This window comes from Hirundo rustica, chromosome 8 (genome assembly GCF_015227805.2).
Source record: "Hirundo rustica isolate bHirRus1 chromosome 8, bHirRus1.pri.v3, whole genome shotgun sequence".
NCBI classification, from domain to species: domain Eukaryota; kingdom Metazoa; phylum Chordata; class Aves; order Passeriformes; family Hirundinidae; genus Hirundo; species Hirundo rustica.
The window spans coordinates 1,969,472-1,993,096 of NC_053457.1; the positions used below are offsets into that span (position 1 = coordinate 1,969,472).

At 49.2% G+C, this 23,625-nt stretch overlaps 1 long non-coding RNA gene across 2 annotated transcripts; it reads left to right on the forward strand.

Annotated features, from left to right (window-relative positions):
- The first annotated feature begins 290 nt into the window (after positions 1-290).
- Positions 291-23,112, forward strand: LOC131378591 (uncharacterized). Of its 2 annotated transcripts, XR_009208069.1 has the most exons (6): positions 291-606; positions 777-1,115; positions 9,411-9,690; positions 11,735-12,368; positions 15,301-15,615; positions 22,966-23,112. It is a non-coding gene; the product is annotated as an uncharacterized LOC131378591 (long non-coding RNA). The 2 variants fall into 2 exon arrangements; XR_009208068.1 differs by lacking the exons at positions 291-606; positions 777-1,115 and adding an exon at positions 7,167-7,795.
- Positions 23,113-23,625: the final 513 nt, after the last annotated feature.

Sequence of the window (23,625 nt, forward strand, 5' to 3'; positions counted from 1 at the left end):
GCATGGGAAGAATAGGGGTGAGGTGAAATCGCCTGCTTCACCGTATTGCTCTTGTGGTGCATGACAGTTCTGCACAGGAGTGTGATGCCATGAGCCCTTGTCCCCAAAGAAGAGCTGTAGAGTTTTTGTCTAGCTCCAAGTGCTCCTTGACACGCAGCAGGTTTGGATCATGATCTTTCACCTTGTAGCCCCTGATTTTTCTAGCCCTGATCTTCAGCTTCCAACGCATGCCTTCAGTGAACAAAGCCAAGACAGCATCTCTTTCTACCCCTTGCTGCCAGCAGGTTCTACACACCTCGTGCAGGAGATTGCCAGCTGGGAAGAGGCATTTCAGGGACACTTCAGGTTTCCGAGGCTTGGGAAGTAGTGTGTGAAAGCACCTCCTCACTCCTAAGACAGCAAACCATCTTTACCATCGTACAGTTTCTTGCACTTGGAGGGATTTGTCTGGAGGGTTCCTATTCCAGACAGGTTTCTGGAAAATTTCTTTACCTCTTATGAAGATCCTCTGATCCCAGCCATGGGAACTCACCTTGGTGCAGCTGCAGCAGGAGCTGTCATTTGCAGGGGAGACTGGATACACAGACTTTGCCATCAGAACCTGAGGTAATGGGGCTGATATTCATTGCCTGCCTTCCCCATGGCTGTCTGTAGCATTACTGACATCAAAAACTGAGTGAAACGCCTTTTTTTTTTTTTTTTTTTTTTTTTTTTTTTTTTTTTTTTTTTTTTTTTTTTTCTTCTTTCTTTCTTTCTTTCTTTCTTCTTCTGGAGAGGCTTGAAGAGTGTGTCCCTTCCACAGGTCTCCTCTCCACCAACTCACCTCCCTCCCTGTCCTCAATTGAAGACAGCTGCCAGGAAATATTTCTGCTGTTTAGCTGAAGTGAAAACACATGGAGGTGGTAGGGGGGAAAGAAGGGCAGTGTTTATAATGTAATTACTGTCATTTTGTGAAACTTGGGTTGAGCTGGGGAGAAGGGTGTGTTGAGCACGGGGATGCATCTGTGCACAGGGTGAGAGCCCCAGAGATGGTGGCTGAAGTGAAGCACTACAGCCCTCAGTGGTCCCCGTGAAGAACAGGCTGCTCCTGGAGCACAGACACCAGTTCATCCCAGGTATCCAGACAACCGAGGCTGAGCAGGTGCCCTCTGCCCAGGGATGGCAGTGGGGCTGAGGTGACAGGCTGGAATGCCCAGGGATGGCAGTGGGGCTGAAGGGTCTCTGAGGGAAGGCAGGAATGTCCAGGGATGGCAGTGGGGCTGAGGGGACGGGCAGGAATGCCCAGGGATGGCAGTGGGGCTGAGGGGACAGGCAGGAATGCCCAGGGATGGCAGTGGGGCTGAGGGGTTTCTGAGGGGACAGGCAGGAATGCCCAGGGATGGCAGTGGGGCTGAAGGGTCTCTGAGGGAAGGCAGGAATGCCCAGGGATGGCAGTGGGGCTGAGGGGTTTCTGAGGGGACAGGCAGGAATGCCCAGGGATGGCAGTGGGGCTGAAGGGTCTCTGAGGGAAGGCAGGAATGCCCAGGGATGGCAGTGGGGCTGAGGGGACGGGCAGGAATGCCCAGGGATGGCAGTGGGGCTGAGGGGACGGGCAGGAATGCCCAGGGATGGCAGTGGGGCTGAGGGGACGGGCAGGAATGCCCAGGGATGGCAGTGGGGCTGAGGGCTCTCCGAGGGGACAGGCAGGAATGCCCAGGGATGGCAGTGGGGCTGAGGGCTCTCTGAGGGGACAGGCAGGAATGTCCGGGGATGGCGAGGGATCGGCGGGAAGGCGGGAACCGCCTCAGTTCCGGCCGGTTCCGGCGGCTCAGCCCAGCCCCTCGGGCCTGCTGGTGTGACACCTTGGGGAAAGTGGAGTAAGGGGGCGGGAAAATGCTGGCAAGTAGAGAGAAATGAGGGGGAAAAAACCACGATGAACAGTAAGCAACAGGGGCATTGAGGAGGAGGTGGAGGTCCTACCCGGCTCCCTGTGGAGATGCCAGGATGGGGCAGGTACCTGCCCCTCCGATTTTCTCATCGTCCTGCTGAGGAGTGCGAATCCCTCTGTGAGTGACAGCTGGCACATCCAACCCGACACAACCTGAGTTTGGGTCACATCATTTATTTGAGGAAAAGGTGGAAAACGAGCCCAGAAACGTGAGTTTCATCTGTATGGCAGTGGGTTCAAGTGATGGACCCTGAGGGTGTCAGCTCAAGCCCTGCAGACCCCACTGCTGGATCCACACAGAGCTTTTTAGTTCTGTTTTCTCATTTCAAGGGAATTATTTGGGTGGGTTTTCAGTTTCAGACTACTGGATGCTCTGATGGCAACACAGGTTTCTCTTACCGTATAAGAAACCCTGTAATGTGTCCATTTTCTGGGGCGAGAATGTGTTTTGTCTAAGAAAGGAGGAAGAGAAGTTGCTTTGGCACTTGCAACTGATAACATGTATTTTGTGAGACAGTCGGTTTTGACTGTAGGATAGATTTGTGCAAAGTTAAATGAAAATAACATGATTTTATTGCAATTGTGATGTAAACTGAGACACAGCTCTGCCAAGAAAGGTATCCCTCCCTCCGGTATATTGCAGAATTGCGTATATATGGTTCATGACTTTGCAGATTAGTTGGCTTAGGGCTAAAAGGGGATTTTGAAGACTACTTCTTTGGATCATTCATTGGGGTTCTGTCCTCATGAGGCTGGGAGCATGAGGCAGCTTGCTGGACTGATTTGCTGTTAGCACAGCTCTGTTTTTTCACCAGAAGCATTATTTAACTGCTTAGTGTCTGGCTTTGAATTGAAAGAGGAGATACCTAGATTAGGAAGAAATTTTTAGTGATGAGGCTCTGGCACAAGTTGTCCAGAGAATCTGTGGCTGCTGCATCCCTGGAAGTGTTCAAAGCCAAGATGTACAGGGCTTGAAGCAACCTGATCTACTGGAAGATGTCTCTGTTCATGGGAGGGGGTTGGAATGAGATGATCTTTAAGGTCCCTTCCAGTCCAAATCCTTCTAGAATTCCTTCTGTGTTTCTATGCACTTTCCAACACCACTCCCCACAACAACCCTTGCTTGGTTCTTTGAAGGGTAGCCCCCAAAAAATCTGCCAGATGAGAGTACTTGGGAAATTGACAGAAGGAGGCTTTGATCCCCAGCAGGTGCTTCTTGGCATGGTAGGTGGGAGTGGAAAAACCTGAAAACTGGCCTCTGTCTAGATGGAGGCAGAGCACGAAGAGGGAGCTGGTGACCCTGGTGTGTGGCAGGAAACAGCTTGGCATTAACAGCTTGATAAATATGCCTGCTGTTGAGACCATACCGTTCTTAGAAACTGCACACAATTTTTATAAATAGCAGGGGTGTGAGCTCCAGGGCCAGAGTGGGATTTTTAATGGCTTTTGCCAGCAGTGGTCGTGAGGACTCTTGTTGATTCTGAGCTACGTCTGACAAAGACACAGCAGTGCAGCCAGCCAATATGCTTTTGTCAAAAAACATATTTAATTTTTCATTATTTCTTTCTGTATTTGGGCTATTCTTTTCATCAAAGCCATCACTGTTTTCTTTCATTTTTCCAAAGGCACCAAACTAACAAGCCTTCAAAGTGAAACAAGCCTGGGTTTTCTTTTCCCTCAGGAAACTTGTTTTCCCTATTTTCAGAAACTAGTTCTTGCAAGTCCCTACTGCTGGGCCTCCCAATCCCGTGCAAGGGGAGCATCAAAGGGGACACGGCCTGGTGGGAGCTGTTTACAACCTGAGAGGTTTTCGTGCTGCAGTCTCCATACTTTCCAATATGCCAGCTTTTGGGGAAAATTGCTGGAATTGGACTTGGATCCTACCGTGTAGCTGCATGGTCCTCCAGACTTTTAATTTTTTTCATCCAGTGGAGCAGTGAGTATCAGCCCTGGAGCTCTCTTGCACACCTGCAGTTATTGCTCATAGTTAAACATGTCAGTTCTTCTGCATATGTTATTTTTTTCACATCTGCTTTTGCACACATTATTTGATTTGCTCCACAGAGGAATCCAAGGACTTGGCCACAGCAGCACAGGAATCATAGGTAGAGCCTGTTAGGACCACAGTGTCCCTTGTGAAGTCAGCCAGGAAAACATTGCATGCCTGCAAATATCCCAGGTGTGGGCGGGGAAGTGAAACCAAAAGAAACTCTTCCTTTCGAGTAATACAGCGGCTTGGTCTTTGCTTGTGTGGACTCTGTGCAATTGTTTGGGCCTGAGCTGAAGTGGCTGTAAAGTGCAACCACTCAGATTTGATGGTGGTTTACACTTCTTTGCTAAATGTGTGTCCCTAGAAGAGGTACTGGGAAATGGAGACTGGGGAGATGTGTGCGTGCTGTTAGGCTGTGCAGTGGAGACCTGGCAGCAGATGTGCTGTCTCTGCTGGGTGTTGCTCAACACCTTGGCTCCCCCACACAACAAACGTGCCTGGCTGAGCCTCTCTTTCCAGGCCAGCCACTGTGGTCACGTTCTTGTGTAACACAGTGCTTGTTACAAGTGAGTCCACCCACTCAGCTGCAGTGTGGGCTTCACTAAAACTTTTCAGGAGTGATCTTGCCCATCCACAGAATGACTGACAATCCTCTGACCTTCTTTGCAAGCTCTGGCTGTCCAGAGATGATGGCCCCGAGAAAGCTTGTTCTTAACCTTTTCCCAAAGAGCTAATTTTGGTGCCGTGCATGCTGCTAGGCTGACAGAGCCCCTGAAAACGTGGAGGAACTTGGGAAGGGCACAGAGTCATTGCAATGGAATGGTTGTTCTTCTGTCAGCTTCAAAGCATTAAGAATGAGAGAAGCTTACTCACTGGTGTCCCTAAGGGCTTCTCGGGTCACTCTCAGCTCCACTCACTGCCTTTCCCTGGATGACACATGGCACATGTGTCTTGGAGCTGTGAGTTGAGCATAAACTGGCTTTTAAGTGATGTCCTGGTTGACAGGAACCTTTCCAGACCGGGAGGAAGATGCCTTTGTGGGCACCATGAGATTCAAGAATTGCAAAGTAAGAGTTTGATAACTTTGCTTTGAAACTCCTTGGGGCTGACTGCTTATTCATCTCTTTTTCCTTTGACCCTTCTCAGCAGTTTATCTTAAGATAAACTTAAACTCTTACTTAGAGTGGCCCTGTTTCCCTGAGGAGAAAAGGGAGGAATACTCCAAGAATGAAAAGCATTCATTGATCACCAAAGGCCATAGAGTGGCAGAGGTGGGAAAAACACCAAGTTGTCTATCCATCAGGCCACAGAGCCCAAGAAACAAAAAGGCTTAAAGAACAAAAAATGTGACAGGGACTGAGAGAAAGCCACAGACTGTCTATCTGAGGCCACCCTCTGCAGATTACACCTGTCTCAGCAGCAGACAATGGGCGTCTTCCAGTGCTATTTCCCGGCAGGTGGTCAGCCGCTGGCGCTGCGCCTGGCTGTGAGATACAGCCTGTGTCTCAGCCTGGGTTGCTGTTCCCACCAGCTCCCCAAGCTGGATGTGTGGAACAGTGCAACTCGGAGACCTGCTCCCAGCCGTGTTTGGGGGCTGCCTCAGGGCCCTTGCCACCTTGCCTCACCAGTCTCTAACAAAGCAAATGGCAGCTCAGGCTTGTTGCTGTCAATGGCAGGATTTTAACCCTTGTGGCTGTCAGCAATGTTAGTGTCCCATGTACAGCGTGCCACTGGCCATACTCTGGCTGTAACCTAAACCAGCCTTGAATGTATCCTTGATTCTGTCCTGGCAGGAGACAAGAGAATCCAAATCCAAAAGCAGCATGGTGTTTGCTTTCTTAGAATTGTTTTTGATCTGGGGTAGTGTTAAACAGGTTGACCAGGCCTAGCAGAGAGAGTCACCCTTGGAAAAGACCACTTGAAAGGACTTTCCTAGGAAGACCAATTCTGAATCTGGCAGTTATAAAGCTGCTGCAGCTGTCAGATAGGCTTCTAGGAAAAATAACAGGACAGTGGGGCAGAGTTGACAGCTGAACTGGTACAGGTGACAAAAAGCAATGCTGCCTCACCAGGGACTGAAGTGACCATTAGCCTCTCATAGGGTGTAAAAAAATCAAATCGCATGCCAGAGCATACTTTGGACAAAGCAGATTTGGGACCTGAGTGCACTGGGATATCTGCTGGTGAATGCAACTGGATTTTCCATCTGGAAGGCATGACTGTCTGGCCTAGAAGCCAATTTAAAGAACAAATTAGATCTGGCTGTTTGTCAGAGTCTCCTCCTCGAAATGCAATACGGACAGGGTGGTTATATAATGTAAACCATTCTTGGCAGTTCAGTGGTCCTGAAACAACAAACAAGCCAAGGAGGGAAAAATTGGTTTGCAGAATTCAAAGCCGAAGGACTTCAGCTGAGGAATTCAGCCCACATGATCCAGCAGAGATGTGTGCTGCTATTCCTGTATGTCTTGAAAGGAAACTGCCACCAGATCCTCTGCTATTTTCTGTCCACAGGGCCCTACTGATAGGCGTGATATTTCAGCCTCTGCACTAAACCCCCGTGCTCCAAGTATGCAGGGACAGTTGTGTGCAGAGCCAAGCAGTGTTCCCCACTGCTGGGGCACCAGTGGGAGGCAGCTCCTTCCTCACCAACACATATCAGAGCCCTCTGGAAAGGCAAACCTCTGTGGATAAACATGGGTTGTGGTGGCTTTGCCCTGATCCATTGCAACATCCAGTGACACAGGCAGGATGGGCAGTTCAGAAAGAATTTCTTTCCTTAGAGGGTTTCCAAGCATTGGAACGAGCTGCCCAGGGAGGTGGTGGAGTCACCGTTCCTGGAGGTTTTCAAGGATTGACTGAGTGTGTCACTTAGTGCTATGTTTTTGTTGACAAAGAGGTGATTGGACAAAGGTTAGACTCCGTAATCTTGGAGGTCTTTTCCAACCTAAATGATTCTGTGATTTGCAAGGTGCGTGGTAGGGAGCAGTCCCTGTAAACGAAAGGTTCCATGCTTTTTCCTTGCTGACCCCTCTTAAAGCAGAGAAGTTTATTTTAATCAGTGTATTGGTAGCAGTATGTGGCCAAATTAAAGAAAAATATTTTTTGAGCCTGAAGGAAGTGAACCACCATTTCAGACTGATGTCCTTCAAGGGCCATTGCAAGGGTCTGTTTACGACTTAATACTGGCCTAGTAATTATATATGCTTTACTTCCCATTGTTTGTGATGACCAACAGGCCTCTCAAACCTGAAGAAGGTATGAAGCATGCACATGAAGTGGACAGCACTGATTTATGGAGGAGAAAGGGGAAGAGGGTTACAATGTATCAAGATGAGGTTTCAGATGCCTGAGGTAAAAAAGGAGTGGCTGGCTTAGCCATGTGGACAGTGAGTTTTGTGGTCAGAGGACCCAGCTCTCCCCTCTTCTCATTGGGATTTGTCACAATGGATTCCCTTTTTCTGGACTGGCATAAATCTAGAGTGACTACGCTGACGTCGAGTTGGCACGAGACCTAAGTGGCAAAGACTAAGGAGGCTAAAAAGAGCTTCTTTTCCATAGACTTTCATGAGTCCCAAATGAGAAGGATTGGACCCTTTCTCTTAAAACAAGTTTGTTTATTGTCACTCAGCTTCTGACGTGCCCTTGGGGTGCCCAGCCTGATGGAGATGCTACATCCTGGAATACTGCAGCCATCGTGTGAACCAGTATTGCCAAGTGCGCCTTTGGGATAGAAAAGCACCTTTCCATAGTCCAAGTGATGCTGCTAAAAGGAGGTACAGCCCCCCAAGTGGCAGTGGAAAATCCAACAACCTGCAAGAGACTCCGTAGATGGCTGGAGGTTTACTGGTAGAGCTGCCAGGGAGGATTTACACCAGGTACTATGCAAGAAACGATGGTGGGAGGGAGAACTCTGCCATGGAGCCATGCTGCTGTGTGACACCATCAGTGTGCCCCCAGGCTCACATCCCTCCTGCTTCGCTTTGCTTTCCTCTCCCTCACACTGGTGTGCAGGAGTGACCCGTGGCGGGGCAGAGGACACGAGTGAGGGCTTTGCACTGCACAGGGGAAACAGTGGCACTGCAGAAGGACATTAGCAGTGCTCCTTGTCTCCTGGCTTTCCTCCATGAGTAATTTCCAGGGAAATTGAACCCGACTCTGCTCCATTAGCCACTAACCTCTTGTCCGCTGGGCCTGTCTTTTGCATTACGGTGGAGCAGAGCTGCCTTGCACGCTGCTGTCAGGGTCTGAATCAGCTTTGATAAAAGACCAAGTGTTGGAATGAGAGGAAGTATTTACCTAGAGTTGTTTTCAATTTCCTGAGCTTGCTATATCCATTCTCCCTCACTTCTGTATTCCAAAACAATCAGTGTTCTGGGGGAGCCTTGCTTCATTCCTTTTGCTTCCCCCAGTGCAGTTGACACTTAGTCTGGGTTTCCCAATCCTCCCGGCTTTGATTCATTAACTTCAAAGTTCATACAAAACTGCTGCGGGTTTCCCGGCTGCTTGCGCAGGGACACACACCTGCCCCAGCCCTGCAGCGTTTGCTTTTCCTAGACAGAGCTGTGACACAGCTCTGCCTCCCTCCACTATGCACGCTGGCCCTGGGCTGGACCCAAGATCCTGGGGTTTCCAGCTCACCCCATAGGGTGTTCACCCTACCTGTGTTGACTGCTTGTCCCGGATTGGTGGCAGCTTGAGCCTGATCTGCACTTGCCAAAGCTGAAGAGAAAGGGTGTTCTTAGCGATGCGTGTGGAAATAGGTAGTGGAGGATTAACAGAAACCCTCTGCCTGTCAGAGTGAGGGGGAGACAGGGGGAGGGTGCGCTTTGGGGTGGGTGGAGTAGCCCAGCTGTGCAGTGAGGCTGGGAGGCGTTCAGCAGTAGCCTTTCACTAAAGTGTTTAATGGTAAATCTAAATGCAAATCAGTGCTCTGGCTTATCAGTCCCACGCGTGCCAATGCACTGTGGCGAACGCCTCAGTGCACAAATAACTAACTGAGCATACGATGCCTGAGCTCGGTTTAAATAGAGGGAGGTTTTCTGCTCAGCGAGGGGCTGAGGGCATTGCTGTTGGGAAGAGAGGAGCTTTTCCTCAGAGCCCCAGCCTTGGGATGGAGAACCTTGTGCCCTGATGGCTTAATGCATGAAAATCTCACCCTTATTTTTCCACCTGGATGAGAAGATTTTGAGTGTTCAGTCTAAGAACCTCTTTGCTACATCTAAAGCTTCGTACTTTTGCCATTGTGCTGAGAGCCTGTAGCAATGCTTTGCACCAGGGATTTCCCAGGTTCACCAAAACAAAGAATTCCCAAAGTAGCTCTCCCGGTGTAGGCACATCTCTGTCATGAGCAAAACCCATCTTCCACAGGCTGCTGCAGGAATCCTTAGCCTTGCAGGATACTGGAGAATAGTGCCACAGCAATGGAGGCTTTTTCTTGTCTTGTTTGTAGCAATGTTGTCCTTCTTAATTTACCTTCTCTTTACCACCCAGGCTCTGCAGGAACTAAGATGAAAGCAAAAAACCAGCTAGCAGAAATTATCATCTCTGCAGACTCTAATGGTACTGAAAATTAAAAATCTGCTCCAAACAAAGAAGAAAAAGCCCAACAACAAACAAAAAACCAAACAACTGCTGCAAAGAAACAAAACTTCTTCCTGTGAGTTGCTTTTTGGCCGTGAAGGGCTTCTGCTGTGAGAAAAAAGTTCCTCCATGAAGAAGGGTGCAGAGCCTGGTTTGCTCAGAGCCATTTTCCTCATCATCTGAACAAAAGGTGAGAGGTCAGTTGAAAACACAAGGACGAGCGTGGGCAGTTTAACTTTGTGTCCACCACTTGTTGTCTCGTGCTCTCCTCTGGCAAAGCCTTAACCCTGCGGGGTGTGCGGGAGAAGGGGTGGCCCCAACTGTGCAAAACCTGTGTTTGCTCCATCCTCCCTTGGACACTCTGACTCAACCTCTGCAGGAGCTGCTGGTGGCCAGGCTCCCACCCTGGAAGCAGGTCAGCTCTGCTTGATTGTTCTCACACAGCTCTGGGGACAGGTTCCCACCGCTGCAGCTGCACAAAGCCACTTTGGCTTTGTTGGGAGGGAGGCAACAATGAGCTCAGGCATTTTAGGGTTATGAAAATATAAAACCCTAACCAGATACTACTAACTTTGCTTCTTGCTTACTTCCTTTGCTGCTACCAGTGCTAGGAGTTCATATTGTGCAGTGAGCCCCTTTGTTTGTAGGAGACCAAGTGATTGAAAACAGCCATGATATTACTATGCATGGACAGTACATTTTTTCCATGTATTTTCATAACCCTTTTCCCAAAGGATCAAATGTGTCTTTATTCTATAACTCCACAATGGGTTAGAGCAGCTCCTCAGGCGGGAATTGTTCTGCTCCATAGGCCACTTAATACTTCCTATAAGCAAATACCAAATTAAGTAGGTAATACTCAATATTCCTGACCCTACTTGCAGAATATGTGTAACCGCATCTCAGAGAGACAAGGATGGAGATACCAGTTGTGAACCTGAGGTTAAAGATGACAAAATACTTGTTATGGGGTTTTGTTTTCTTCTGGTTTAGTTTTTGGAGTTGTTTGTTGGCTTTAGTTTTATTTTAATAAAAAGCAAGGGTATGTGTGTATGTGTAAATCTGCATTTTGCACAAAAGAAATGCAGGGAAGCTTTGATCTCAGACCTCTGTTGTACCTTAGGCATCTCTGGTACCTAAACCAGAGTATATCTAGTTGAGAATGGAGTTTCACAATAATGCCATGGGATATATTTTTATGTATGCATGTGGATGCTTGCTTTTTGTCCCTAGTTAAGACTGTGTAATTTTCAAAATAGTCTAAATTTGAGCTGTAACATCGAGACTCCACATCAGAGCAGGACCCCTTGGTTCTTCAGAGTCCCTGGTATGGGAGGTTTCCACTCTGCTTACCTTTTGAGAACAGGCTGCTTGGGACAGCCAGGATACTGTGGGAGCCCTAGACCTTGCTTACACTATGGGCCCAGTGACAGATGCTGCCAAACTGTTAAGGACACTGTCCCACTACAAGCCTGGCAGCCTCTGGGATATAGAGCAGCTGAGGACTGGGACGGTCCATGACCAGAAAGGGAAAAAAATCCCCTAAATCTGTCTGCTCCAGTATCCCATTTGAGTGAGAGTGTTCTGACCTTTCCTCGCAAGGGCCTTGAAAGTTGATGTGAGTTTTTCTGTTCCCCCATTGCTGTTTCTGTCAGGCAGCCCCACTAAGACATTCTACTCTCACTGCCTTGCCTTGGAGGGACGTGGCTGCGCTTGCCTCAGCCCCTTGCAGTGCTCCATCTGAGCAGCATTTTGCAAAGGGATGGTCTGCAGACCATGTACTTCCACTTGTGAGAGCCTTTCCTACCCCCTTGTTTTGTTACCCTCCTTCCTCCTCTCTTCTCCGCTCAGAAAACATCTGTTTCCAGATGTTGTTCTTGAGTCTAATAAATGCAGCGAAAGGCCTTGAGTTAATATATTTACAATAGCTGGAGATGTCGGCTGCTAGTTAATGGCTCGTTTGAGCACACCAAGACCCCCATGTTTCCTGCAGGGGGTGGGGGGAAGGGGGAGAGCAGAGGAACAGAAAGAGAAATGGGGTGGGGTTTTTCTCCCTATAAATGGTCTGAAAAGGGGAAGGCTAGTGGTGGGATGGAGCCCGTGGCCATATCCAGGCAGTTGGCTTCAACTTTCAGTTAATGACAGGAAGAAACACGTTATTTTTTTAATGGAAGGTTGTCTTTTAAGTGAAGGAAGGTGAGGAAAGCCTGCTGCTGTCATCTATCTCTTTTCAGGTGAAGACTTGTTGTAGATGCCTTGCTGGTTTGAACTGAGCTTGTAGAAGCAAGAATCTCATCCATGCCCAGCTCTATCCATTTCTGGCCGGTGGCAATGGAGTGGCTCATGTCCACAGTTCCTGCCTCGGGTCAAAGAGGCTCATGGTCTATTGCAATGAGACCACATTGTGCCCTGTGAGGATTCCCCACATACTGTGAGCACTGTGTGTCTGTTGCAGAGTGGTGCTGGGAAAACTCTGTGAGGAGCTTTGCCCACGTACGGATGTCCCTGAGAAAGGCAAAGTGCCCGTGCCAGCTCGAGGCTGACCAAGGTGCAGTCTTGCCACACCCGCTTGTAACTGATCAATTGATCCAGTGCCACGTGCTAGATGTGAAACTTTTTCATTGCACAGAGGAGTTTCAGCCGCTTGGGGAGGTTATATACGAGTTCTGTTTGCTCCAGTTCTTTGGATGTTTGTGCTGAAGTCCCTAACCGCCCTGGAAGACCTGTTAGAAGCAACAGGAGTGTGTGGTTACTGTCCTTGCAAAGAATTTCATCATCCTCCCCGAGGAAAGTGGGATACAGCCTCAAGCTCAGGGTATGGAGGGCGTTCTAAGAGTCACCAGCCGGTGAAATCACTCCTGATTGCAAGTGAGTATTTGTTTCTACTCGGCCAACTTTGGGAGTCATGAACTTGCAGGAGGACTGGTTTCAGGCCAGTGCTCACCTCCTCTCAGGCCATTGAGAGAGTTGAGGTCTGAGCTGTGCCCAGCTCAGAGTGCTGAGATGATTCCACGTGCCAGGCCAGTCTCTGGAGGCAGCTTTTTTGTTGAGCAGTGCTGCAGGCTCGACGTGCACAGTTGGCTTAGGTTTATGTCTAAATTAGTCCATCTCTATTGGCATGGGACGACAGGGCTCCTTAATATCGCATGGATAGAAAAATTACCCTCCCGCACATCTGCGGCTAAGGCTTCTGCATGAAACCCATCTGAGTGCAGCCCCCCAGCCTGCAGCAACTATGACATACCCTCTAAATGAGCTGATCAGCTGGAGAGGGGCTGGCGGGGAGGCAGGAAAAGGCACTTATAGAGTCATTCAGGCGGTGCTTCTGTCTGGACAGCAGGATCTGTATCAGAAATCAGCGCAAGAGAACAGAGAGCTCTCCCCAGCCAGTGTGGGGGAAATGAGATGTAGACACCCAGTAGATTTCCATTTTTAGCTCAGAGGGTGCGTTTTTGTGATTCCAGTGCTTAGGTTAGTATAAAGGGGGGGAGACAGAGACGGCCTTAGGTGAAACTTCGTGTAGCACAGGCAGGTAGCTGCAGTCATCAGCAGTTCAACCCCAGTCTTTAGGCAGTGTACTGCAGCACTCCCTAGGACACTCAGCACCAGTTGCTAACTGGTATTTTCCCCGAGAAGATCTCTGCTTCTCCAACACTGTATCATCAGCCTCTAAGCATCTCCCTTTCATCTCTCTCTGTCTTCTTAATTGCTGTGATTGCAGGTGGTATCTAGGGTAACTCCCATGGACTATGGTTTACCTCTGGCAGAGCCAGGGGCTCCAAGACTTCTTTTCCTTTTGTAAAAAAATAGGCTGCTAACACAAGGAGAGACTGGGCAGGGGCTAGGAGACCGGGGTGGCTACACCTCCTAAACGAATAGACACCCTTTGTGCGCCAGGTCTGCGGGTTACACATCTCTGCCCCGCTCATATGAAAAACTGTTGAAAGGCTGCAGCCATCAGAGGGGTGTTTGCCGTGTGTGCCGGAACAGCAAGGCAAATTTGAGCAGCGAGATGACAAGAAAGCCACTAAAAGAAATAAAGAAAGGATTTCCTGCCTTGCAGATGCTAAAACCCCATTTTGGGAAGTGAGTGGCTGTGAAAGGCATGAGGCCATTCAAAGAATTGGGGCTGTGTGCTACCGGGCCCTCCGAGGGTTTGTCTGGTGGAGGAGAAATGGCTCGTGCTTGAGTTAACCTGCTCCCAGAAGGTCTATTTCTTCCAGCCCCCTGAAATAGAGACCAGGCCAGAGATGAATATGGGTTTTCTCTGCCAGTTATTTTCCAGCACAGACTGCACGCAAAATCTTCATTTAAAACATGTAAATGACAGTGAAAGAGCCACCAGGGAGCCAGATTTTAAGAGACCAGTTTGCTGCCTGCGTTTTAATGACTGTGCACCACGGTGAGTTCTGTGCTGTTTGACTGCTGAGCGTGCTCAAGGAGAGGATGAAAGAATGGATGGACAGACAGGCAGGGGCTCAGCAGAGCCTGCGTGTCACCCTGGAGGATAAAATAGTGTATGTTATGCTCAGGAAAACTGGGAGAGGTGCCCTCTCTTGCTCCTGAAGAACAGAAGGAGGCTTTGTTTCCCAGACGCCTGGCTCGGAGCTGCCCTACGGCACGTTTTGGGGAGACTGCTCCCTGCCAAAGGGGGATTGTCTGTCTGGTGCCCTGTGCCTGGTGGGACACAGAGATGAGGGGAAGTTCTGCTTCACTAGAGGGCCTCAGCAGATTAATTCCTCTGACACCCTTGGCAGGCTGTACCCCCAAATCAGGCCCCAGATGTCCCCCCCCTTGAACTGCCGCTTGCCCGCCTGGGGTGTTTCTCCCTGCTGCCCTTCGCTTGTTTCTTGCGGAGCCCTCAGCTGCCAGCTCTCGTTTCCAGATGTTTCCCTCTGCTTCTCACCCTGCCAGACTGCTCTCCTCAGAATATCGGGGTCTAAATCCTACTGCGGGTGCCTCAGGGCTGCCCCAGGATCTGCGTGGGGGACGCGACAGTCCGTTTGTACCATCCCATAAAGTGCTCTCGGCTGCCTGGAGGAAAGGAAGACGCAGGCTGGTGTGAGCCCAGCCTCTGCTTTACAATCTCTTTCCTGCCACTATAAATAACCTCTGCGAGAATCACTTCAAAGGGAAGGGCTGGCGGCGGAGAGGTGGTTTGGGGACTGAGCGGGACAGGGGCGTCCCACTGCCCGATCCCACCCCGGGCGCTTTGCATAAATAAATAAATCATGCAGCAAGGGAGAGGTGGAGAGAGAGGGCGAGCAGAGGAGGTTACTTCGGGAAGCCGCGCAGCTCGCTCGTCCCAGCCCCGTAGTTCGGAGGGAGTGTGTCATGTTACAGGGGAGCCACGATCAGCCAGAGCACAACGTCGCCGGAGCAGCTGAGAATTACCTCTCTCTAATGGGGACTTTCATGTGCGAGCTCCTAGCCAGTCTGCGAAGGAACTGAAACTGACATCTTAGAAAGAATCAAAAAACCTACCAGCAAACCAAAAGACTGAAATACAGGAGGAAAAAAAAAAAAAAAAAAAATCTTGATCAGATTATTTTTTTCCCCCTCACACTCTGCTGCAGTTGGATCCCTTTTTTTCTGCACCCCTTTTATGTGTGTGTGGTTTGTTTTTATTTTTTAAAGACAACCCCCCTCCCCCAATCCACTTTTACCATTATTGCTGTCACTTGTGATTTGCTGGCACTGGGATCCCCTTCGACGTTCTTTTTCTATGCCTTCTGGATTGTGCTTCTTGGAGTAGGAGTGAAGCTTTATTTATTCTATTTATTTATTTATTGTTTCTCAGGACAGGGAGGGAATGTTGGAGGAGAAGAACTGGAAAGGCGTCGATGAAGCAGCTTTTGACAGAGGGTGTGTGGCCCCCCCCAGGACCGGCGATGGGGAGAGATGCTGCCGCCTCCCTCTCCTGCTGGGCTCGGGGCTGCCCGGCATCTCCCTGCTCTCTCTGGTGCTGAGCCTCCTGCTGTACTTTCGGACCTCCGATCTGCAGTCCCGGGTGTCCCACTTGGAAGCGGACAGACCCACACAGCTCCCTGCCTGGCTCTCAGCAGACCAAATGGAGACAGCTATTTTGGGAAGAGTTGACCAACTGCTCAATGAGGTCGGTGTTCTTTAATTTTGCGTGTATAGTTTGCAGTATTATTGATTTTAGGCAAATGCATGTTTGCATAGTCTTGTTACCCAATTTTTCCCCTTCCTTAAAAATGTACCTCTGCACAAGTGATGCTGCTGCTAGGTTGAATTCCCCGTTCCTTTGGGTCCCTCCCACCTCTCAAACTTGCTTGGCGTTTACTTCTCTCTTCTCAGCCCATGCTGTAGCTGAAGCCTGCACTTTGTAAAGAGGAAAATCTCATCCCTGGTCCTGCTGGGGAGGCAAAAACCTCCAGCCCTTCTCTTCAGGAGTCATGCATGCTGAAAGAGTTAGAATTAGGGCTAGAGGTTAAACCTGGGGATTCAGCATGAGTTTGAGCCCCAGGAGAGGGACAGGCTAGCTATGGGAAGAGGTAGTTGCAAAGACACCAGTGTTGTGATGGGCTGGCATTGCTGCTATACCAGCCCTGACCCTTTCCACAGCTCCTGGCTCAGGAAAATGAGACAGGCTGGCAATGCCCGGATGTACCAGGATGGTTTCTGGTACTGCCAGGGTATCAATGCAGAGCATATGGCTGTTTTATACTCACTTGAGTCCCATCCAAACTCCACTCGACCCTGTGGCCTCTCTTCTGATGATGGGGGAATGCCACTACTGGCTTCATCAGGTCAACGAAGAGGGCCCAAAAGTGCAGATTACTGTTGCTGATGCTTTTTACTTTGCTGCGTTGATGCTGCTGGGGGCTGTCTGTGTTCCTCTACTCTGGCTGCGATGAGTATTCCTTGCCTTGTTGGGCTTTGAAGTGGTGTTGGCATGTGTCAGGGAGCAGATGGTGGCTCACGTCTCTGAACTCTCCAGACAGGTCCCCACTGACCTGTTCCCACAGTTCTAGGAGAGGCTTGGGAGTGAAATTCAGGGCTGGAGCCATTTCCACCCACCTCTCCTTTTCTCTGTTTACTCTAGCTTTGGCTTTGAGTCATGCTGGAGAGATCCGTGAGGCTAGCCCAAAAACTATTTGTATCTGAAAAAATCCTTCATGGGCTGCTATTGCCAAATGAGGTGAGGAATGGGATGATCAGAGTGGTGACTACTGGGACCTGCCATGGGTAGTGCTGCCTGGCACCTGGGGTGACCTGGACCCCCTCCTGCTTTCTAGGAGCAGTGAAAGTCTGTGGTGAGGAGTTTAAACCTACAGCTGACAGGCTCCGCTTCTGTTTATGGGTCTTGTGAGAGCAGTCCCTGGATCTGCTGGGGTGTGCAGCCAAAAGCCGTGAACCTTGAGTTAGCGAATACAGCAGGAGCTGAAGGATATGGTTTTGAGTTGCCTCTTTGGATGAGGAATAAGGGAAAAACAGGGTCCATGGGGCAATATCCTACTTTAAAAAGGGGTTTGGAGAGGCAGAAGCATTGCAAGTGATTGGATCTGTGCCCTGCAGTTGCACTCTCATGCAGGGACTCTTTCCCTGCCACCAGGCAGGGGATAAGTGCAGCAGTCCCTCTGTTGCTGCTGGCATGAGTCTGCTGGGAAGTCGAAGTTTATCTCTACCGAGATTTGAGAAGTGCCACAATAGGCCTCCCGGGAGTGGTGCCTGGGGCCGGATGGCCCTGTGTCCTGCTGGCTCTGCTGGCAGCGGCACCTTTACACCTTTTTATAGCTCAGCTTAGCAAGAAAATGGGGGTCTAATGATGCCCGTGTGCCCAGCAGCACCCCTGTTTCCTGAGCAGCCCCTCCTGTGCTCCTGGGGGTGGCCACAGTCCATGCTGCACCCTGTGTGGGGAGCAGCTGTAGGGCAGGAATGACTGCTTGAGGGGCCCGCACTTGCTTCTGAGTATCACCAGGGTTACCAGCTCCACCCTGGGCCACAGCTTCAAAAAGAGCTTGGAGAAAAGTGCTGGAGTCTATGAAGGAGGAGGGATGACTGACCTGTGTCTCCTGTCCGTTTATACCTGTGAAGGTCTGATGCCCATGTGGGAGGAGGGCTCTGTCCCTTGCCAGCTGTGCTGCCCACTTCTGCTAAGCATCTAAACCTCAGCCCTCCACACTCAGCCAGAGGCATCGGCATGGACCGGGGAGCATGAGGTCCAGAGCATGGGGCAGCTTGGTGGACAGATGGTGGGATGCCATATGAGGCTTTTGAATAGGAAAGAAAAATCCTTCCGGTCCTCCTTTTCATTATGTCTGAAGTGGGGCCCTGGACTGACTGGTGAGGGGCAAGGATGGAGAAAAACAGGGTAGATAAAGGGAACAGGGAAAGGATGGGAAAAAAAAAAAAAGGAAAGCAAAGTAAGTTGTGCTGACTGTGACTGGGGGAGAAGGGCTAGGGATGGGCTTGCTGCGACGGACGTGGAAGTGGGATATTCATCTCCCCCTGCTCAGACCCTCGCCGCCTCTCATTGCCACATCCTCACAAGTTTCCCGGTGTTTCAACCCTAATGGGTTTCACAGCTGCCAGCTCAGTGTTATCCATCACAAAATAAAACAGCAAAGCTTTAAAGGAACCCCAGCTTTAGAAAAAGCTGGTCAGAGGTGAGTAGGCAGATGGGAGGGGAGGCACAGCACAGGAGAACATTTCTAGTTCTGGTGGCTGTAAAGATGAGCTGGAGGGATGTGAAGATGTAAAGTCTGTGAGGACTGACGGAGGAGCTCTGAGGTTTATGCTCAAAACCTGCACTGCTCTGAGCTGCAGTGTGTAATGCCCTTCAGTGTGGGCCATGACTGTGCCCAGGATAGCACACATCCTGTGTACAAGGATACCATACAGATTGCACTGAGAAGTGTAAATTGACAGAGTCCTTTTAGAGGCCTTTCTTCTAGACATGCAAAAATAAAGCAAAGTGGCAGGGAGAGGAGCTGGGTTGGTTTGCTTAAGATGTTAATTTTAAGGCAGCTGGTGGGGTTGTTTTCTCTATCTCAGAGCCTGGTTTTCGAGCACCAGTGGCTGGCTGTGGTAGAGTTTCCATCTCAGCTCAGGAGGAGCGAGGAGAGGGCAGCAGATGCTTTCCCAGAAGCAGCCTGACCAGTGCTTCATTTGCTACTGTGTAAACCTCTGCCTGGTGTAGGCGAATACCACAAGGGAATTTCCTACCAGACTCAAACTGACTAGGTTTTCTTGTAAAAACATGTGTGCAGAATGGGCCAGAAGCAGGTAGTACAGGGAAAACTTTAACTCCATGTAGGAATTCAAATTCCTCTGCATTTATGAGACATCATAAAATCATACAAGGAGCACAAATAAACTCACTGCGGGCATTTGCAAGAGAGGCAAAGCTTTCCAAAGAGGAAAACAAGGTCCTTTCCCATGCTGGGTAACATTTGGTGCTGTTTCATTTGCCAAAAACTCATCATGGTAGAGAACAGGATGGATTCAGTGCTGTTGCTAAGAAAAAAAAAAAGTTACAGAAATATGTATATGTGTGATGCAACAGCAGGTAATCCTGTGTACGCTGGGGGAAGATCAGCTGCCCCTCAGCCTTCTCGGGCTTGTTGGAGGTGTTTGTTGTGGCTTTAGTGATTCAGGGGGGATTCAGGAATGTGCCAGTGAATGGGGAGGGAGCACTGATCCTCACTGCTTTCCCAATAGTCCCATTTCCGTGGAAATCTTTCCTTACTTATGCAAGCAAAGGAGGGACACCAGAAAACTCCCTTTCCCTCCTGACTTGAAGTCTTCCCCCCACCCTCCTTTTATTCCATATCTCAGCTGCGCTACCGTTTTCTAGGGTCTGCAAGCTTGCTCTAAGCATCCCCTGCCTACATCTTTCGCTTAGTGCTCTTTGCCCCACTTGCAGGAGATCAATCTTTTTCTTTCAACTTCTCTGGTAGCTAAGTCCCATTTCCTTTCAGCTGCAATCCCTGTACCTAGGTGGTGTTATTTCCAAGCTTTTTACTCCCTCTGGGAGGACTCACTGCTCTCTTTTGCTTTGTGCCACATGGTCCTATAATCCCAGGAGCTGGGCCTTTAAGAAAAAACGGGGAAATTGGAAGGAAAACAATAAGAGTTAACAAAACCACCCACCCCTGAAATTCTCCTGATGGTTGTAATAGATTATCTATTTAAAATGTGTTTCTCTTAGCTGTTGGAGATAGTGGTGGGAAATGATTTCACCTCCCTGGGTGACTGTAAACAACTGGGAATGCTAAAGTGCTATTAATCTGCCCCCTTTGAAGAAGTGTCCTCCCTCTCACCTAATCTCGAGCGCCCATCCAAAATAGACAGGCACCTGCAAGGTTTAGGAGACCACAGCCACGGTCCTTTAATGTCAGAAGTGGTGTTGCTGTCACTGCTCTGTCCACCCATGTCAGCCCTGTCCTATCATGCTTGCGGTGAGTTAACAAAATCCATGGGAAAGCCCGGGCCGACTTCACTGCCCGTTCCCAGCAGGTGTTCCGGCACCACCCTCCTGGCCTTGCCCTCCTGCAGACGGGATTTTCTCTTTCCTCACACTCAGCAATGTGCGCTGGCTCCCTAAATCCACAGAGATGCAGGAGGTGATCAGCTGTGGCTCCAGTGCTGGCAAAGGCTTTTTTCAGCCGCTTGCCCTGGTGTAGCGGGAAGATGCAGCTGTTATGTCACTGGATAACGTGACAGACGAGAGCAAGCCGGCTCTGCTGACAAAGCAGTCCCCTCCATAGGAAGTCTTTTTAACCTTTCTGGAAGGCAGCCTGTTGCTGCTCTTGTTACGTGCTCCAGGTATCCCTCAGGTGAAAAAGCAAACCCTAGATCCCAGGAAGGAGATTGTAAACACTAGATTCCCAGAGCTTACCTTCTTTCTAAATTTTGCTTACAGAAGCCAACCTTGCCCTAAAATTGAATGGTTTTCTGTTGATTGGGAATGAACGTTTTCTCTTGGAAAAGACATTTTTAGAGGGAAGTACATTTGGTTTATCTCCTGAACAAAGCCAGCTTTTTGTGTTGGACCAGGCAATATTTTGCACAGTGAAAATGAGGGAAACAGAAAAGGCTGAGGGAGTTGGGTTTGTTTCACCATCTCCACCCAAAGTTGAACTGAGGTCTCCAAGAGCCAAGGATTTTTTCTGTGGCAGTGTTTGTTTAATAGACTGTGCAGGAGAACGAACACCAGGCGCTCCTAAATCCCTGGTAGGTTTTGCCTCCCACTAAAGGGAAGCAATCCCACAGCACTCCCCAGGGATTGCAGAGCTCTTGGGCTTGAGGGGGACATGAGAGATGGTGGAGAATGTCCAAATGCTGCTAAGTGTGCCATGGCTGCATGGTCACGATGCACAGAGCTGTGCTCCAGCCTGCCCAGCAGCACCCACGCCTCCCTCCTCAGGGGCCCCCGTCCTTGAGAAGGCTATTTCACTTGTCCCAGGTCTTTTCACTACCTTGACCCTGCAGATAAAGCCTCAGGGAAATATTATCGGCCCAGTTCCGTTCCCGGTCATGCTTGAGTCCTGCTAGGTCATCACTTCCCTGTCCAGTTACGCTGCTTCTCTCTTTGAGAGCCTGCACAGCAACCCAACTGAGGCTTCTTGCAAGCACAGCCTAACTTGGCCATTCCCCCTTAGCCCCTCCAGTGCATCTGCACTTGGGGCAGAGATCTCTTCCATGTTTCCTCGCTGATTTGCGTCCTGCAAAGGCCTCGTTGCAGCCAGGGTGTTTGGACCCTTGCTGACTTTCTGCTCCTGCCATTGAAAACATCACCCCTTCCTTGTCTGAGCCTGATTCCCAAACACAGGAACGCTACCCAAATGTGGCAGTCTCACATTGGGACGTTTTGGTTGGCACATGTGTAGATGGGAGTGGGGCTGTGTATGTCCACATACCAGTGTGAGTATCCAAAAAAAGCCTCTGCTGTCCTACTTGTGCCCATGTTTGACCACTAGCAGAAGCCAGGCACTGCTGCAGAGCAGACCTGTGCCATCTGGGGTGGCAGCAGGATGGGAACATGCCCAAATGCAGAGATTCACATATCTGTGCTTTTAACTGAGAAGGTAAACACTGATGAAATGCTCTATGGGAACTGGCAATTTTCCTTGCCTAAAACCTTCTCCTTACCCTATTATCAAATCAACTTCCTATCAAAACACTTCAGTCTACCATGCAAAATAAAGCTCTGAAAATATTTCAATTTCTAGTCAGTCACAACAACCGTTACTCTTTTGACTTGCAATGAGCAAGCCAGTCCTTTCAAAGTGAAAAAATGGAAATGTTCCAGCCAATTCTGCCCTTATTCATCCTAGACAGAAACAAGTTGATTTACTTTTATCCTCTCTAAAAGAATTTTTCCCCAAGCTGATGCCTTCTTGCAGGAAGATGGCCAATTACTTGTGAAAATAAAGCAATTTCTATATGATCTTGGGTATGGGCTTCTGTTGTGCCCTAGATAAGGCTATTTCTTTTGAAATGTTGGCCCACTTGTGAAGTAGTTCAAAAAATCCAAAGGCTCAGCTGGGATGGGAAGTTGGGCTTGAAGGTTAGGAGGGAAGAGAGAGTGAATCCGGAGCTTAGGAACCTCAGCAGATCAGCCTTCTCAAATCATTAACCAAGTGTGGTTTTCAGGCATTAATTAATAACTTATTTGGATTGATTTGCATTTTCTTCACTAAATTTCAGTTATTTTATAAAGTCTGTGAGGGGTGGTGGGGATGCTGTCTCTGAAGCACATTTTGCTCAGGACACGGGTTAATTTTGTTGACCTTCCCAGTGAGGGAAGATGCAGTGACCTCAGCTGGACTTTATCTGCCTTTCAAGAGGTACACAGATGGGCCCAGAGAGCAGGAGACCGACACGCTGGCACCATTAGAAATCCAAACTCATATATGGAATGAGCATTCTGACAAAATTCCGCCTTGTGGAAGCTCCTGATAGGTTTTGTTGTGTTCTGCCCTTGGGGGAAAAATTAAGTTTCACAGCATCTGCAGATTTCAGGGGATGCTGTTGCTGTGGTCAGTTCATCTTCAGCCACAGTCTTGCAGTGGGACCCTTCTGTCCATCCAGGTGTCTCCAAGAACATGAGGAGTCTGCTGCAGGGTGGAAGAGGACCTGCTTCAGCTCTTCATTCTCTGCCCACTGAGTGGGTCTTCTGAGAAATGCGGCTTTGTCACGAGGACATAGTCACCAATTTATTTGCCGCTGCCAGCTCTTGGTTTTGTAATGCCTGTCAGGAGGACCACATTTGGAGGCCATTACGAAACTCTCTCAGCCTGCTTTCAATCAAACGTCGCATTTCTAGTTAAAGACTATGAACTTTTTTGCCTTTCTCCATTCCCGAACTGCTCTACCCTGTCTCTCCCATCTCTGCTTGGGCAGCATCCCCTCCCAGTCCCACTTTTTCAAGAATTTGAGGCTTTCGTTTCAATGGTATAAATTAATCCTTTTTCTGTTTTTCCTCTCTTGGCAGAAATTAAAGTTCCACTTGCCAAGACATCGAGAAGTTCGAGACACGCACCAGCGATGCAACTGCCCGGCAGGTAGGGATCTAGGACAGCTGGCACTTTGGAAGGACCTTTTTTGTCTACATCTCATTGAAGGATTTTTTTAATGCAGTCTCCTGTGTGAATGCAAAGTTATGTGTACTGGCATAACAGTTTGCTCGAGGTATAGGAAATTGATGTGGAGATGTGGGCAGCAAGTCTGGTATGTACATAGATGCCAACATGCGACAGGAGCAACAGGAAAAGTGATAGACATCCAGGTGGATGTCTAGATAGCCAGTAGAGAGAAGGATACATCTGGAGGGCCAATGTTCCCACTGATTTTAGATATCGGTTTTGAAGTGGGCAGAGAAGCTCTTGGGAAGTGCATATTTCTTGCCTGATTTTGGAAGGTTCGAGACATGTAGGCCAGATCCAACACCAAAGCTGAATTTTGGTGAGCCAAAATGCCTCTAGGGTGGGAAGATTTTAATTCCTTGGTGTTCTACAACTATCCAAGGCATCTTGCAGAATTAACTGCCTTCTGCTAGAAGGAGCCATTTAGGAGGGGCTTGAATGAAGTGGTCACTTGAGGTCCCACTCTGTATGTTATTTCTGCAACATACAGAAATACTATGGGATTGCCT